This window comes from Drosophila hydei, unplaced genomic scaffold, assembly GCF_003285905.1.
Source record: "Drosophila hydei strain 15085-1641.00,03,60 unplaced genomic scaffold, DhydRS2 tig00000060-arrow-pilon, whole genome shotgun sequence".
In the NCBI taxonomy this organism is placed as follows: Eukaryota; Metazoa; Arthropoda; class Insecta; order Diptera; family Drosophilidae; genus Drosophila; species Drosophila hydei.
This window is the reverse complement of record NW_022045656.1, coordinates 9,331,422-9,346,422: the sequence shown is the minus strand read 5'-3', so window position 1 is coordinate 9,346,422 and position 15,001 is coordinate 9,331,422. Positions and strand designations below refer to the sequence as shown.

The 15,001-nt window shown below is 37.1% G+C and overlaps 1 protein-coding gene across 1 annotated transcript in view; it reads right to left on the bottom strand.

The window, feature by feature from the left end:
* LOC111601268 (leucine-rich repeats and immunoglobulin-like domains protein 1) overlaps positions 1–7,692 on the bottom strand; it is a 114,450-nt gene extending 106,758 nt beyond the window's left edge. Inside the window, exon 1 of the mRNA XM_030226194.1 lies at positions 7,035–7,692. The gene's annotated coding sequence lies outside the window, so the exon portion shown is untranslated. The remainder of the gene's footprint in view (positions 1–7,034) is intronic.
* Between the last annotated feature and the right edge of the window lie 7,309 nt (positions 7,693–15,001).

Here is a 15,001-nt window from a genome sequence, read left to right as displayed (position 1 = left end):
TATATATATATATATCTGCGCATGCAGCTCACGTTTTAAGGATCTATTTCTTTTCTTTTGCTGCTGCGGCAATGGCGCTACCAACGCAGTTAGCAAGCAGCAAAACAGTCAACAAATCATACAAAATGCAAATCAGTTAAAGTCCAAGGCGGAGTTAAAGTCCGAATTGAATTACCAGGCTTATATTTTATATATACATATCTATATATGCATTCGTATATGATGATAGAAAGGCAGCAACAACAAATAATCAACATAAACGTTACGAAAAAACCGCAAACTGACCGAATGAGCTGCCCGCCAATTGGCAAACTGGCAAACAAACAGACAGAGGGACAAACGGACAGAGAGACAATCGGACAGTCGCTAAATGCAGTTTGGCTGCAGATTAGCGCAAGTTGATTATTTGCTTTGGCTCGCAATTGTGCTGTGTGTGGTGTTGGTGGGAGCTGGAAGCAGGGAGCAGGGGCACTGCGACTCCAACAGCCGCCGCATTATTATGTTAATGGCAACAAAATGCAGTCGCAGTTGCAATTGCAACTGCTTGGAGTCGCGCAATTTGAACGTTGAACGTGTTGTCCATGCGGGTCGTAAATCTGCAGACACAAGCCTGCAAGCAAAAGCAAAGAAAGGCACCTCAAGGAGCATGATCGACTACAAAATACCGCGTATACAACAATTCGATGCTGTACTAAGTGTACGACTCGTCGGCTGCCTATAAATAGTTCATGAAAATTTAAATAAAAAATAGTAAAAGAAATTCCACTTTTTGTTTAGGATAAATTTTAAATAAGAAAATTACAATCTCGAGATTTTTGGTCAGAATTATTATTTTTTTGACGAATATTTGTTCTTTGCTTCTTATATTCAGCACTACTATTTCTATGAACAATCGATTTTATATTTAATATATTTTATATAAATACTACGCCTCATCTGTCTGTGATGTTCCTCAAATTCCATTGGCTTTTGATGCTCCACGGGGTATTCAAAATAAATAAAGGCTGGCCAAACAATATGCCCCATGCCCCCTTTCCGCCCCTTCGATTGGAGGCCAACATTGCATGTTGATTATTTTATTGCAATTGACAAAATGCAGGCAAATGCAGCAAAAATTCACAAATGCACAAAAATCCATTGTAATTGGCCGCGACGCACAGCTGCGCTCTCTAAAACGTAGCCAAGACATAGTTAGCTCCAGCCCCGTTCCCTGCTCAGTCAGCGCATGTGCCGCTCAATATTAATGTCGCAAATTAAACTGGCGAATTACCTGACATTAATATAATAAAAACTAGAAAAAGAAGAAATAGCTAAACATTTGTAGCCTGACCACGATATGTGCACAACTGCAAATATCTCCGACTTTTGGGCTCTTTGTGAGTTATTCGAGAGCATTGGGGCATGCAACTGCATATGGATGGAGTTCAAAAATGAGGCTGAAGTATTGACTAACTGGGTGGGTTTTGAGGAAGTTGCTTAGGCTTACAGATTTTAAATAAGTCAAATTTTGAGGCTTCAAACAAACTTAAAAAATTAACTAAACTAACTAATAATATTATTTAAATTAATTTATAGTTGAGTTTAAATAATTTCAAATTTTTCTTAAAATAACTTATATTTATTATTATTATTTTAATAAATTAAAATAAATAATATATATATATATAATATATATATAATATATAAACATTTTTTTTAATTTTATTTTTAATAAAATTTATATATTTTTTAGAAATCAAATAAACATTTCTTGAAAATTTTTTGGTTTTATTTTTGTATTTAAAAAAATTTAAATCTAATTTATAAGTTTCTCAAAAATTATATTTTTTTTATATTTTTATTTTAGAAAAAAAATATACATATTTTTCCATTAGAATACAATATAAAAATTAGTTTTTCTTAAGCTCAATTTTATATTTAACTTTTAATAAGTTACGATTTTTATTTATTTTTTAATGCTTTAACTTTATTCTTTAAAATTTCACTTTTTGGGCTTAGAATTTGATAACTTTTTTATTTGATTCTCAGGAAAAATGTCTGATCAGCGTTTCAGAGAGCACATATTGACAGCGACATCAATTTCCAACGCGCATATTCAGTGCTAATCGGGCGATCTCTTAGCATTAACAAATTGCCCAACCCAAGGATGGGAATGGAAAATGGGCATCGAAATTCGAAACTAAATCTCAATTATGCAAATCGAAAGTCGAACTAATTTGTTAGTTGTCGTCAGCGCTGGGGCTATTAATGAATTTACATGGTCATAAACATATAGCCAACCTGTATACATATATATGCCATATGTCATTGAAGGCTTTATCTGTGGATGGGCCTGGGGCATAAATTAGACAGGCGACAGGTGTAGGCAGCTGTGAGAAGATTGAGATGAAGATGCCTTTTCATAGATTGTGCAACACACACACGCACAGAGTGAGAGGGAGAGAGAGAGTGTGTGTGTGTGTGTGTGTGTAACCCAATAGCTTTACACTGTGCCGAGTGGGTGGACAAGCTGACAGACAAGACTGTGACACACTTTGTTTAGTTTTAATGCCCAATGACACTGATGACATATTCGCTGTGTGCTTGTGGGTGTGTCCAGGTGTTTGCCTTGTTCGTTGATAAGTCACGTCTCGTTTGCATCCGCATAGGAAGCCGCCCGCCCGCCTCTGGCTAATGCACATTAGTTTGGCCAATTAAACTGGACTTCAGACTTATTTAAAACTATTATCTGCGCCATGGACAACCGCAGCAAACACGACCGCACATGCCTGCCCCATAATCAGTTCGAACAAATCAACTTTCGAATGCGCATGCAGCGCAACCACCGAAACCACCGAAACCGTCGAATGGCATTGCATAGAGTAGTGTGCAGTAAAGTGGGGTATGCCACACTATGAGATATCCGGCATGCCATACCTTGTTTGCTGTAGCTGGAATATGGAGCTATATAGCATCTTATAATTATGGATTTACTATGATTAATATTTTTTTACTTTTTGATATATTATACATTTGATATATTATACATAGGTGCATATATCTTTTTCTCCTTTACCTTTTCGCTACTTTAGCATCTAAAACAATCTTTGGCCTATGTTCAAAGCTTAAGTATTTTTAAAAATTTAAGCATTTAAAATAATACTAAAATATGTTTATATTAATATTTTTCTATAAATTAAACTAAAATAAAATATATGAAATATAAAAAAAAAATATAATACAAAATAATAATTATTTATAAATCAAATTTAATTTAATAAATATTTTACATAATAGGCACTCTTAAATATAGTTTGATATTGCTATTGAACAACTTCAATTTAATATTAATATTTTCATAAAATATTAGTATGCCAACACCATAGATATCCGGATCTTGAGCTGTGCACGACAAGTAGCAGCTGCATTAAAAATTCTAGGAAATTGCAGCACCTCTGAAGATTTGGATAGGCCTCGCGGCTAGCCCTACTCACTCAGTACGAGGCGAGGCGAGGCGGAAGTGCGTGCATATAATGGAACCTATTCAGTTACTTAAAAACCCCTACACGTTCGACTATCTGGTCTATTTACTAATGCAGCCCACACAGTCTGTCGGGTTGACAGTTCACACTTTCCAGCAGCAGCAGCAGCAGCAGTTGTCAGCTGTGCTTCGTGTGCGTGGACAAACAACAATCGAAATGTGTACTAAAAATACAAATATCATAACAATAAGAGGTAGTCAGCTCAACTACATAGTCCGAGATACATTTGAGCCGAGCGCAAGGAATCTGCCCCGACAGCCACTGACAGACGAGCGGCAAGCGCAGTGCGAGGGCTAATCTTTAAGTGGAAATCTGTTTTTCCATTTGAAGTGCAGGCTGTTGAAAATATTAAAAAGCAATTTCGAATCTTTCAACATTTTTCCTTTCGCTGCGGAATTTCGTTTTAATTAACCCCACTTGAGGCCAACTTAAGGTAAACTGCGTCGACTGTTTGCCCTCTATTTGTAAATATTTGTGGTAGATTTTTACACACAGAGTCTAGACAGCTTGACAAATGCAGTAAAACGCACACACACACAAGCACACACACACACCTACAACTAATTACTTGCCACGCACTTGAACTAGTTTTTCAGTTTCCTCAGCATGAAGTGGCTCCAGAGTGAATTTTGTAAAGGAGGCTGAGACCTTGTCTCAGTTACATTTTGATAAGATTTAGCTATATAAAAGTATATAGTATATATATATATATATATATATATATATATATATATAAGTGTGTGTTTCTCTGCCTGCATGGGGTAAGCATCATTTGACTTGAGTTTCTTAGCATTTTTAGCATTAGTTGGAAAAGCTGCTGCAAATGAAATGAAACTGAATCAAGTGCAAATTCTAAGAAGCGGCTGCTTAACAAAAAATGCCCTCAAGAGCCAAAGGTTTCACAATCTCAATTTCATAATTATGTTTAGTTGGAAAAGACAAAGTCTCGAGTGCTTATGCAGTATTTTATATCAAAGAGTTTTGTAGTTCCTTAGCGAAAATGTAAGACTTTGAAAAGCAGCTCCTTTCACTTGCCTCTTGATTAATAAATATTTATGAATAAATATATTTATATATATTTTATAATATAATAAATAATTTAAATTTAAAATATAAGCTTGTGTATAAAAAAAAATAATAATAAATAAAGTATATAAAAAGTAAAATGAGGAAAGATCTTTGAGCTAATGTGTCTTAGGATATATAATTTTTAAACATTTATGAATAATTGCTGCCGTATGTAAATTATACTAAATATTTACTGCATACTGCAGGATACAATACTATTGATTTGTAAATTTTTAATATTAGAAAAAAGCATTAAGTAATTGAGCTGACTTTATGGAATATGCAGCTCTGTTCATAAAAATAGTAGTGCGACTGAGCCAACAGAATTTAGTAATGAACAATGAAAATGAAATAATGAAAATAATTCGAAATGAATATTAAAATTAGCATATATTAAATTAGATATTTTTTTGGCACAAACTTCAGAATTTGAGAAAAAATTCACAAAAATTGGCTGTTCAAAAAAATAGTAGTGACTGCTTTAAAAGCAAAAATTCTTTTTAAAATTACGCAAAGTTCATAAATATTTTTGCAAATTTGTTATATTTGGCAAATATTTTAAATAAATTGAAAACTTGAAGGCCTTCAGCTAGACAGCTATGAAGCGATGTTCTGGTCACATTTTATTTATTTTAAAATATTTTGCTTACAAAATTTCTCATAATATAAACTTATTAAAAAAAAAAGGGAAAAAATATACAAATTCTGTTTTTGTATTCTTTACCAGGTTTAATATTTTACTTTATATTTTATATATATGATTTATTATTAAAAATATTGTTTACTTATTTATAAATATTTGTGTACACTTAAAATATTGACAATTTTTATTATATTTTTCTTTTTTTCTCTATTCATTTTAAATTTAATTATTTATTTATTTAAGCTTTGTTATTATTTAAATAAATGCAGCTCCACATTTTTTTAATTTTTTTATAAACTATAAAACTTTAGAGCAGCAACAATATAATAAATAAACAAGTATTTTACATAGGTTTATTATAAATATATACTCAACATTTACAAAATTTTGTTTAAACAAATGTTTTCATATTTTTGTTAGCTTTTTCAGTTCTATTTTAAATTGTTGCACGTTGCAGTTGCAACAACAACGAAGCGTCGCGTGTCAAATATTTATACAATTGCTGCTACATGGATTGCATTTTCACGCCGCATAATTAGACAACAACAACAACAACAATGAGTTGATAACAACAACAACATCAGAATTCAATTGAAATGCAACTCAGCTGCAGCAGCAGCGGCAGCAACTCGAAAAAACTACAAATTTAATTAAATGCCAAACGCAACTCGTGCAACATCAACAACAACAATGAAGGTCTATGAAACAACTGTTAACGGCGTCTAACAAAATGCTAATAACATGAAGGCAGCTACTCGTATGTAAAGCCTGTAGATGCGGGTGCAAGTGGGCAATGGAGGAGCGTTTATATATATAAATATATATATATGTATATATAGACAGAATCGAATGAATAGACATGCAATGCATATTCAAATCGATAATCAGCCTAGTGCAAAGCGTGACCCATTTGAAATTGCCGATAATGTAGTTTTTTTGGTAAGGAGTTGTTGGGTCTAGACATATCTATGAGTCTATCTATGAGGTAGTGGCAAAGTACAGTTCGAGCAAGCTAAGGCGTGGAGCTGTTCAAACACCTCAAAGAAACACAAAAAACAGGCGTAAAACTTGGAGAATTTCAATTGAAATGTAAATAAAATAAATAAATAATGAAAACTTTATTTAATTGTATTACTAAATATTTTATGAAAATTCTATCAATAATGGAGCACAGAAAATATAGAAATAAATATATTGGAATTTGTTGTAAATTTTAAAATATTATATTTTATAAATTAAGATATACATTATATTATTACTCTTCTTATTTTGTGCGTAGATCATAGTTTTTCAAATTTTCAAGAAATCTTGTTGGTTGAACGATCACAGAAGATCTTTCAGAGGCTCTAACTGTAGAGATTTAATTTATAGAAAATTAAAAAAAAAATATCTGTTTAAGAACTTCATTTTTGTTAATGTGATTAAATTATTTTTATAATATATATTCTATTAGATTATCATTAGACAAGCAGCAGACCTATAGGCACGACTGTTAGTAGTAACTTGAGAATATGTTTACTTTCTATGGGCTTTTTTATAATTTTATTTTAGTTTAGTTTTGTATAGGTTAATTTAATTTAATTTTTTTTAAATACAATTTTGTTAAAAAAATGATAAAAATGTAATAAAAATAATAAATAAATAAATAAATAATAAAACATTCATTTGTTTGTTATATTTTATGAACAACAATTTAATTTCTGTTAACTTTTTGTATCTATTAATAATTTATGCAAATCTATTTATTTAAACTTAAATAAATCTTGAATAAATAATTCTGAGCAATAATTGTAAACACTCACCTTTTCATCTATTGCAAAACGAATTAGTTTTTCCGATTCGTCGAACAAATAAATTGTTTATTTATTTATTAGTTTGCTCAGTTGTGAATATATCCTGGATTATAATAAGTACGTTTCATTGCTCACATTATGCACTGACACATTGACACCAACACACACACTCGCGCGCACACACACACACACACATGTACATGTGTACATATAAATCTTGTGAGGTTTTGGCTTTAGTGTGTGTTAACAAAACTGAGGCTCCGTCAAATCACTTTTCCAATTGCATTTCTACGCACTTTCGGCACACTTGTTTTGTTTGCATGTCGGCACTAGGCTAACCGTTATTTGTTGGCTGCTATTCAATCGGTGCGATTCCAATTAGAAGCGCGACGCGTTGTTGAGCAGTTCAAAGCAGCGAAAAGTTCGCTGCCAGCAGGATATTTATGACTTAGCTCGACTTATATTCTGGCAATTTTCCGGCAGCTGTTTGATGGCTTTGCAGATTTAATGTTAACAACTTTTTAAGCCTCAACACGCTCTTTTCGCATTTGCATAAAGACGCCTCGCACGTAAAACAGTTAGAAGATTTACGCAAAATGACGAATATACGACGCTGTTGACGGCGACGAACAGAACTGCGCTCCGACCACAAACACTCGCGACGAGTTTCGCTTTACAACTGGCGCCTTCCAATTGGAAGCAACGCAGCCAAAGCCAGAGCCAGAGCCAACAGCAGTCAAACTAAGCATAAGTAGCGGCATGCGTATGCACGAGCCGCAGCATTGAGTGCGTGCGTTTGTGGGTGGCTGTATGGATGCTTCGGCTGCACGAGCTCCTTTGCTTCGCGTCAGTCATCGGTTCGTTTGGTGCTTCGGATCGTCTGTGGCAAGAGAGCGAGCATGTGAGCATGGAAATCGCATGCGAGAAATGCTTTTATGGAAGTTTTTAAAATAAATACTTAGTAAATTATGGAAACTCATTTGTTATTTATAAAATATATAATTAATAGTTCTTTTTATAATATAATATAATTTTTTGGAATTTTTTCTATATAAAATTCTATGCATGCAATTAAACTGCCTTGAGAGCATATCTATTTGCTATAAATGTTGCTCTCATTTTATAACAACTCTCTCTCTACATATGCCGGCAGACAACAGAACTTGTTTCTCAGCTGCTTCGCTCACTGGAATTGGAAGAGCGACTGCCAACAGCTGTTTTTTGTTTATTTCAAACACACTCTCTGTTGTTGTCTGTTATGTATCTGTATGCATGTGTCAATGTGTGTGTGTGTGATAAGCACGTGTTTTTATTGTCGGCGATTGTCAGTTAGTGCGCGGGTGAGAATTGACGCCGTCGTCGCCGTTGCCGACGCCTACGTCACTGTTACAACTCCCAACACTGTTAACAGCGACTGTTAGCTGATAACAGCGGCAATTTCCATTGCTGTTAGAGGACAAAAATATATTTTGTTGATAAAAATAAGGAAAATATTTGTGGTTTTGGCTCAGACCAAGCAGCTAATTAGCTTAGCATCCAATTAGTTGGTAATACTCATGCAGAACACACCTATGTACAGCCCACGCCCCGTTGACCCCAACAAATGGCACGCGCAATCGTTGAAATCGGGCGCGCAATCAATTAAAATTGAGTGAGCGAGAGGGAGAGAGAGAGAAAGAGAGAGCGAGGTGAAGAGATACAAAATATTAGAAACATTTAGGCGCACACTTGAAAGGATTAGGGAGTGCACGACTGGGGCATACCCTGTAAGCAGCTGTCCATGGCCACAGGCAAGTGCTTCTGCTACTATCACTGACCACATAATTACAGGGTATATAACAGCTAAAATGCCTGGCTGTCTGCCTGCCCCAACGACGCTTGCAAAATCAGCAAATGTGTCACAAACTGCACGGGAATTCTGCTCCATGTAGAAAGAAACGCATTAATCTGGCTCGTTATGATTATTGCCACGCCCCCGATCCCCTGGCAGGCAAGCCACGTCGCTTGGGTGTCGTCGTCGAGCCGTCGACCATATGGATATATGGAAATATATACATTTATATATATATATATGTTTGTCTATGTGCCTTGAGTAATATGCCACAAATGTCTGCAACAGCAACAGCAGCTCGGCCTCCCTCTTGGTTGTCTGCTGCTCCAGCTCCATCGCCTCCATCGCCAGCGGCGCACGTTAAGCGAATCGTGCACACGCCCCATGACGATGATTAATTACCTTTTTGGGTGCTGCTCGTTGTTGCCGGCTGCCGCTTGCTGACTGCGACGTATCTGTGGCTGTAGCCGAACTTGTATCTGTATCTGTCTCTGTATCTGTGGCAAGTATCTGGCGCACATTTCACTTATGCACGCTTGAAGGAAACTGAACGCTGCTCTGGGCGGCCAGCGTGTTCCAGGCAACCTCAGCCCGAGCCGCGCTGATGAAGTTGTATTATTCATCACAAATAATTTTCGCACTCTGCAGCCGAAGCCAAAGCCCAAGTTGAAGTTGAAGCAGTTACGTAATTGTTTGGCAATCGATGGCTAGGGAACATTTGAAGAAGTTCCTAAAACTTGAAGTTGGAAATGTGAATGGGAACTTCTTAGTGCCAGTAGCTAGTTCAAATGAACTGATTGGCGTATATAATGCAAAGCGAGGAACCTTTACGATACTTTGTGATTTCCATAGAGCTCTCTTTAGAGATTATTTTCTGTCTATACAAATAAGAACTAGTTCAATTCAATGATTCATCAAAATGAACTAAAGTTGCTTAGTGATCAGTGAACTAGATATATAATTAAAGAGTTCATTTAAAGAACCAGTGAATTTATTTAGTGAACAGTGAACTAGATAGATAGCTAAAGAGTTCATTTAAAAGAACCAGGGAGGCTATTTAGTGAACAGTGAACTGGATAGATAATGGAACAGTTCATTTTATGGAACCAGTGAACTTCTTTAGTGAGCAGTGAACTAAGTAGATGACTCTCTATATTAATATTCATATCTTTCAGCAAAAGTTCAATTGAACTGCTTATTAAAATGAACCAGTGAGCTTATTCAGTGAACTATTGTTTGCTTCTTAATCGTTTCGTAGAGCTAGTTCGAATGAAAGTTAGTGAACTAAGTTCAATCGTTTCTCTATTTAATGTTAATTATTCTCTTAATCACTAAAAACTGATTCATTTTTCATTGCTCACATGAGTCAGTCATTCATGAACAATTTCTATTTGGCTATCAATCATGTGAGATTGAGCAACTGCAAAACATTTCAAAAAGATGTCCATAAAGCTCATGAACTGCAGTCGTCGAACTAGTTCATTTAGTTCACAACTGGGCAATGAAGAAATGAACTGGTTCAAATCTGATAATCTTAAATAACGGACAGTGATTGCTATGGCAACTATATGATCTAGTAGTTCACTTAATAGCTCCAACTCTAAAACTGATGCCTAAATGAACTAGTTCACTACTTGAGGGGGTTATTCAAAGTATCACAAGAGTATTAGCTTACAATTTCCTCCAATCTGTAATAAACAAAATCAATTGCACTTAGGCTAAGTCGTAGGTAAGCCTAAGATAAGACTATATTTAGTCAGTTGTTCACCCCAAGAAGGGTTAGCTCGATGCCGATTGTCTCAATGGGCAGCATATCGGGTTGCTCTGGCCTGCACTTGCACAAGTAATTTTAACAAATCGATAAAGTTGAAATGTAGATGCATTCCATACGTGAAATCGAGTCGGTTTCCGAGCCGAGCCGAGGGAGTTGGGAATATTTCACAGAAATACGAGACCGCATAGTCAATGAACCAAAACAAAAGGCAAGCGAACTGCAGAACAAACACGCATAGAAAAATAAATAAAAGTAAAAATACCAAAAGAGAAAAAAAGAGGAAAAAAACGAGCAGAGAAAAGAAAAACAAAATTTTCAACAATTTGACATCTGTTTCAACAATTCCGTTGCCCAACTCGCAGCAGCAAAAAGGACGCCACGTCACGTAGATTGACTTGTCCCCAACAGCAGCAACAACAATGGAGGACTCTTAAGGGACCTCAGTAAAGGCAACTCGAAACTCCTTCGTTTCCTTACATTTTACTTATAATACTTGTTCAGGAAGTTAAGCGAGTATATTGGCTGTGATTGTAAACAGAGATTTGGGATTTGTTATGTTTACTCTGTTTGCTCATTTTTAGGATAGACCCAATGAAGATATGGTAAATCGGGAATCTCTATATCTGTTTAAACTAGTGACTAAACTAGAGATCGTCGCCAGATACACTCTAAAAGCTATATATGGCCCCAAAAGTTCGAAGACTCTCTATGTGGACTTCCATTAAGACTCTCCAAGTAGACTTTCTTTATGTCCTCTCCATGTAGACTTTTTAGACTATATAGACTATCCATGTAGACTTTAAATATGGCCTCTCCATGTAGAGTCTCCATGTGGACTCTCTACATAGACACTCCATGTAGACTCTCTACATAGACTCTCCATGTAGACTCTCTACATAGACTCTCCATGTAGACTCTCTACATAGACTCTCCATGTAGACTCTATATAGACTCGCTATATACACTCTCCGCGTAGACTCTCCATGCAGACTCTCCATGTTGACTCTTCATGTAATCTCTACATGCAGACTCTCCATGTAGACTCTCAATCGAGACCCTCTATATAGATCGCTATATAGACTTTCCATGTATGGCATCTCCACGTAGACTCTCCATGCAGACTCTCTATATAGACTCTCCATGTAGACTCTCTACATAGACTCTCCATGTAGACTCTCTGTATGGACTCTTCTATAGTTTGACTGAAAATAGCATACATACATACTCTAGGCTCTTATGTAAGCTCTATATTTTTAGAGTTAGTATCATAATTTTTTGCACTCGAGCTGCGCTACTAATATACCCAAGATGATAAATTAAAAACCCACTTTGTGGCTTGGCGCATTCTAAAATTTCTCCCTTTTCAATAACTCTTTCTGCTTAGCAAACATTAACAAGTATTTCGCAGTCGCTTACGCCCGATCGCCGCTGTCCCACTTGCCTTTGAAGTCTAGCCCTGTGTGCGTGGATGTGACAAATGTCAAGGGTTAATGAGATCCACGGCTATTGAAATGGAGTTGTGTTAATTATCTGCAAGAACGAAACGGGAGTTTTAACGCTTCATTAGGCAAACGTCGGGCTGGCCGGTTGGAAAATACTTTTCAAATACTTTCCACTCTGCGGGGTTGCATGTGGCGAAAGTAAGACCGAAATTTCCAGTTCCTTTTGGGGTAAACAATATACACAGAGAGAGAAAATGTGTTGCAGCAGTGAAGAGTCAAATATCGTATTACTAAATGGACACGTTTTAAAGGCGAATGCAATTAGTCAGATTTAACTTGGGTAAAGATTTCATTTGTGCTGCGGAACAGATGTTAGAACGAAATGTACCAAGAAGTTTCAGATTATAAATCTTTTTTTTTAAACAAACCATCTATGATGCTTGGAAATAATTAAAAAATAATACATTATTATATGATGAAACATTTTATATTTATTTTGCTATATTTGAATGCAATTCTATTTAGTTATCGTTTAATTACAAGGAATAATATGGTTTACGATTCATAGAAAATAAAGATTTTTTTTTTTCAATCGCGATCAGTCGTTCGACCTGTAAAGACGTGAATTCGAACAGCCTTCGCTTAAGCTCTACTGCTGCAGAGTTCTAAAAATAGAACTTTGCGGTGCATTCTTCAACGCAACAGCAACAAAAACCGCACACGCAGCGTTTTCTTATCGCTTGCTTCCGCGTAACTCAATTGCTTTAATTGCAATTTACGAAATTTCGTCGCTTGGCGCGAGTGCGCCTGCACTCAAAAGCACAATCCGCGATGACATCTAATGTCAATAACCTCGCTACAGCTGTAAAGGTAAATGCAGAAATGCAAGCCCAGCTTAACGTTGTGATGGCAAATAGGCAAGCCTCCATCATGCCAATAAACTCAAAAATAGATATCGCCTCCGTGCAAGGCATCACTAACAACAAAAACACGAAACGTAAACAGCCAAATTCACCAAAAACCATCAAGAAAAGGCTCATCTTCGACGAACCAAGCACCAGCAATGCAGCATTAATATCAGAAAATCGATTTTCACTGCTCGTAGAAGAAGATGAAGACTACAGCGAATCACCTGTAGCTCCAGAAGCCCCAGTATTGACCGACCAGCAAACTACTCCGAAACCTCGTCCGCCCCCCATATGGTGTCCAAACATCAAGTCTGTGGCCCTACTTCAACAGATAATAGATAAAGTAATTGATGCTAAATCATACGTAATTAAGCCAAAGAAGAATAACATAGGTGTATTAACCCAATGCAGTGAGGACTATCGCAGAGTTATAGACCACTTTACTAAGCTGGAATTGGAGTTCCACTGCTACCAGCTTAAGGAGGACAAACCATATAGAGTCGTGTTCAAAGGGCTTCACTCCAGCACTGATACAACACTAATTAAAAAGGAATTGGAAACCAAAGGCCACACAATTACAAATGTGCACAACCCACTGAGCCGTATGGACAAAACACCGCTAAATATATTTTTTGTTGACGTGGCTCAGGCCCCCAACAACAAAGAAATTTTGGACATTCGAGTTGTCTGCAGGCAACGCTGCACAGTGGAACTGCCAAGAAGATACAACGACCTGACACAATGCCATCGCTGTCAAGAATTTGGACACACACAACGCTACTGCCACAAAGCTCCCAGATGTGTGCGTTGCGCCGGGAAACACGCATCCAAAGACTGCACCCGCGAAAAGGACCAGGCACCAACTTGTGTGCACTGTGAGTTACAGCACCCAGCCAACTATAAGGGCTGCCAAGTATACAAGCGGTTGCGCAAATTGCAATCCCCAGCACAAAAAAGGAGTCCCACACAAACACCGTCTACGGGTCCGAGTACTGCTTCCGAAATTACAAGGCCCCGGAGCATTACCCAAGCCACGAGCTTTGCAACGCCTATTAGTGGTGTTTCTTACGCACAGGCCGCTAGAGGTGGACCGTCAAATAAGAATACCACAAGTGACACTTTGTTCACTGAAATGCTTCAGCAACAACAACGTCAGTTTGACGCAATTAATGCCGAGCTCAAAGCGATGCGAGAAGTACAATCCCAACAAGCAACCATGCTAAACAGTTTAATGGCCATCATAACCAAGCTTGCCTACAAATAATGGCTTTACGTGTGGGTATCTGGAACGCCAATGGCCTGAGAAACAAGACTCAGGAACTGGCTGCGTTTCTCTCACAAGAAAACATAGATATAATGTTAATAACAGAAACTCATGAGTGCCCCACTACACAAATTTTCGGATACGAACACTATCAGGCTCATGGTGAAGGAGCAAACTGCTTTGGTGGATCCTCAATCCTCATACGAGCAACAATACCGCATACACCTTTACTGCCAATTTGCAACGCAACAATGCAGGTCTCAGCCATCACCCTGCCTACGTCTATTGGAGCGATCGAAGTTGCGTCAATTTATCTTCCGCCAAACACTGGTCTGTGTGATCATCACATGGAACAGGTTCTAGGCCAAAGGTTGAATAAGACCCTCATCGGCGGCGACTGGAATGGATGGCACCCATTTTGGGGAAGCAATAGTGCGAATCGTCGCGGAGAAGTCATATTTGAGGCGATTCAAAACTTACAATTCAGCATATTGGCGACTGGAGCCCCCACCCGTTACCCAATTAATGGACACAGGCCCTCGGCAATCGACTTCGCTGTCTACAAAGGCATCTGTGACCGGCAATTGACCATTGAAGAATCCTTGGACCTATCCTCTGACCACCTGCCACTAATAGTCACAATCCACGCGCAGCCACAGCCCTTGCCCATTAGGAAACAACTACTGCCAGCAGGATCAGATTTAGGAGTCTTTAGGCGCGAGCTCCATTACTCTTTGCACATAGAAATGGAACTTAA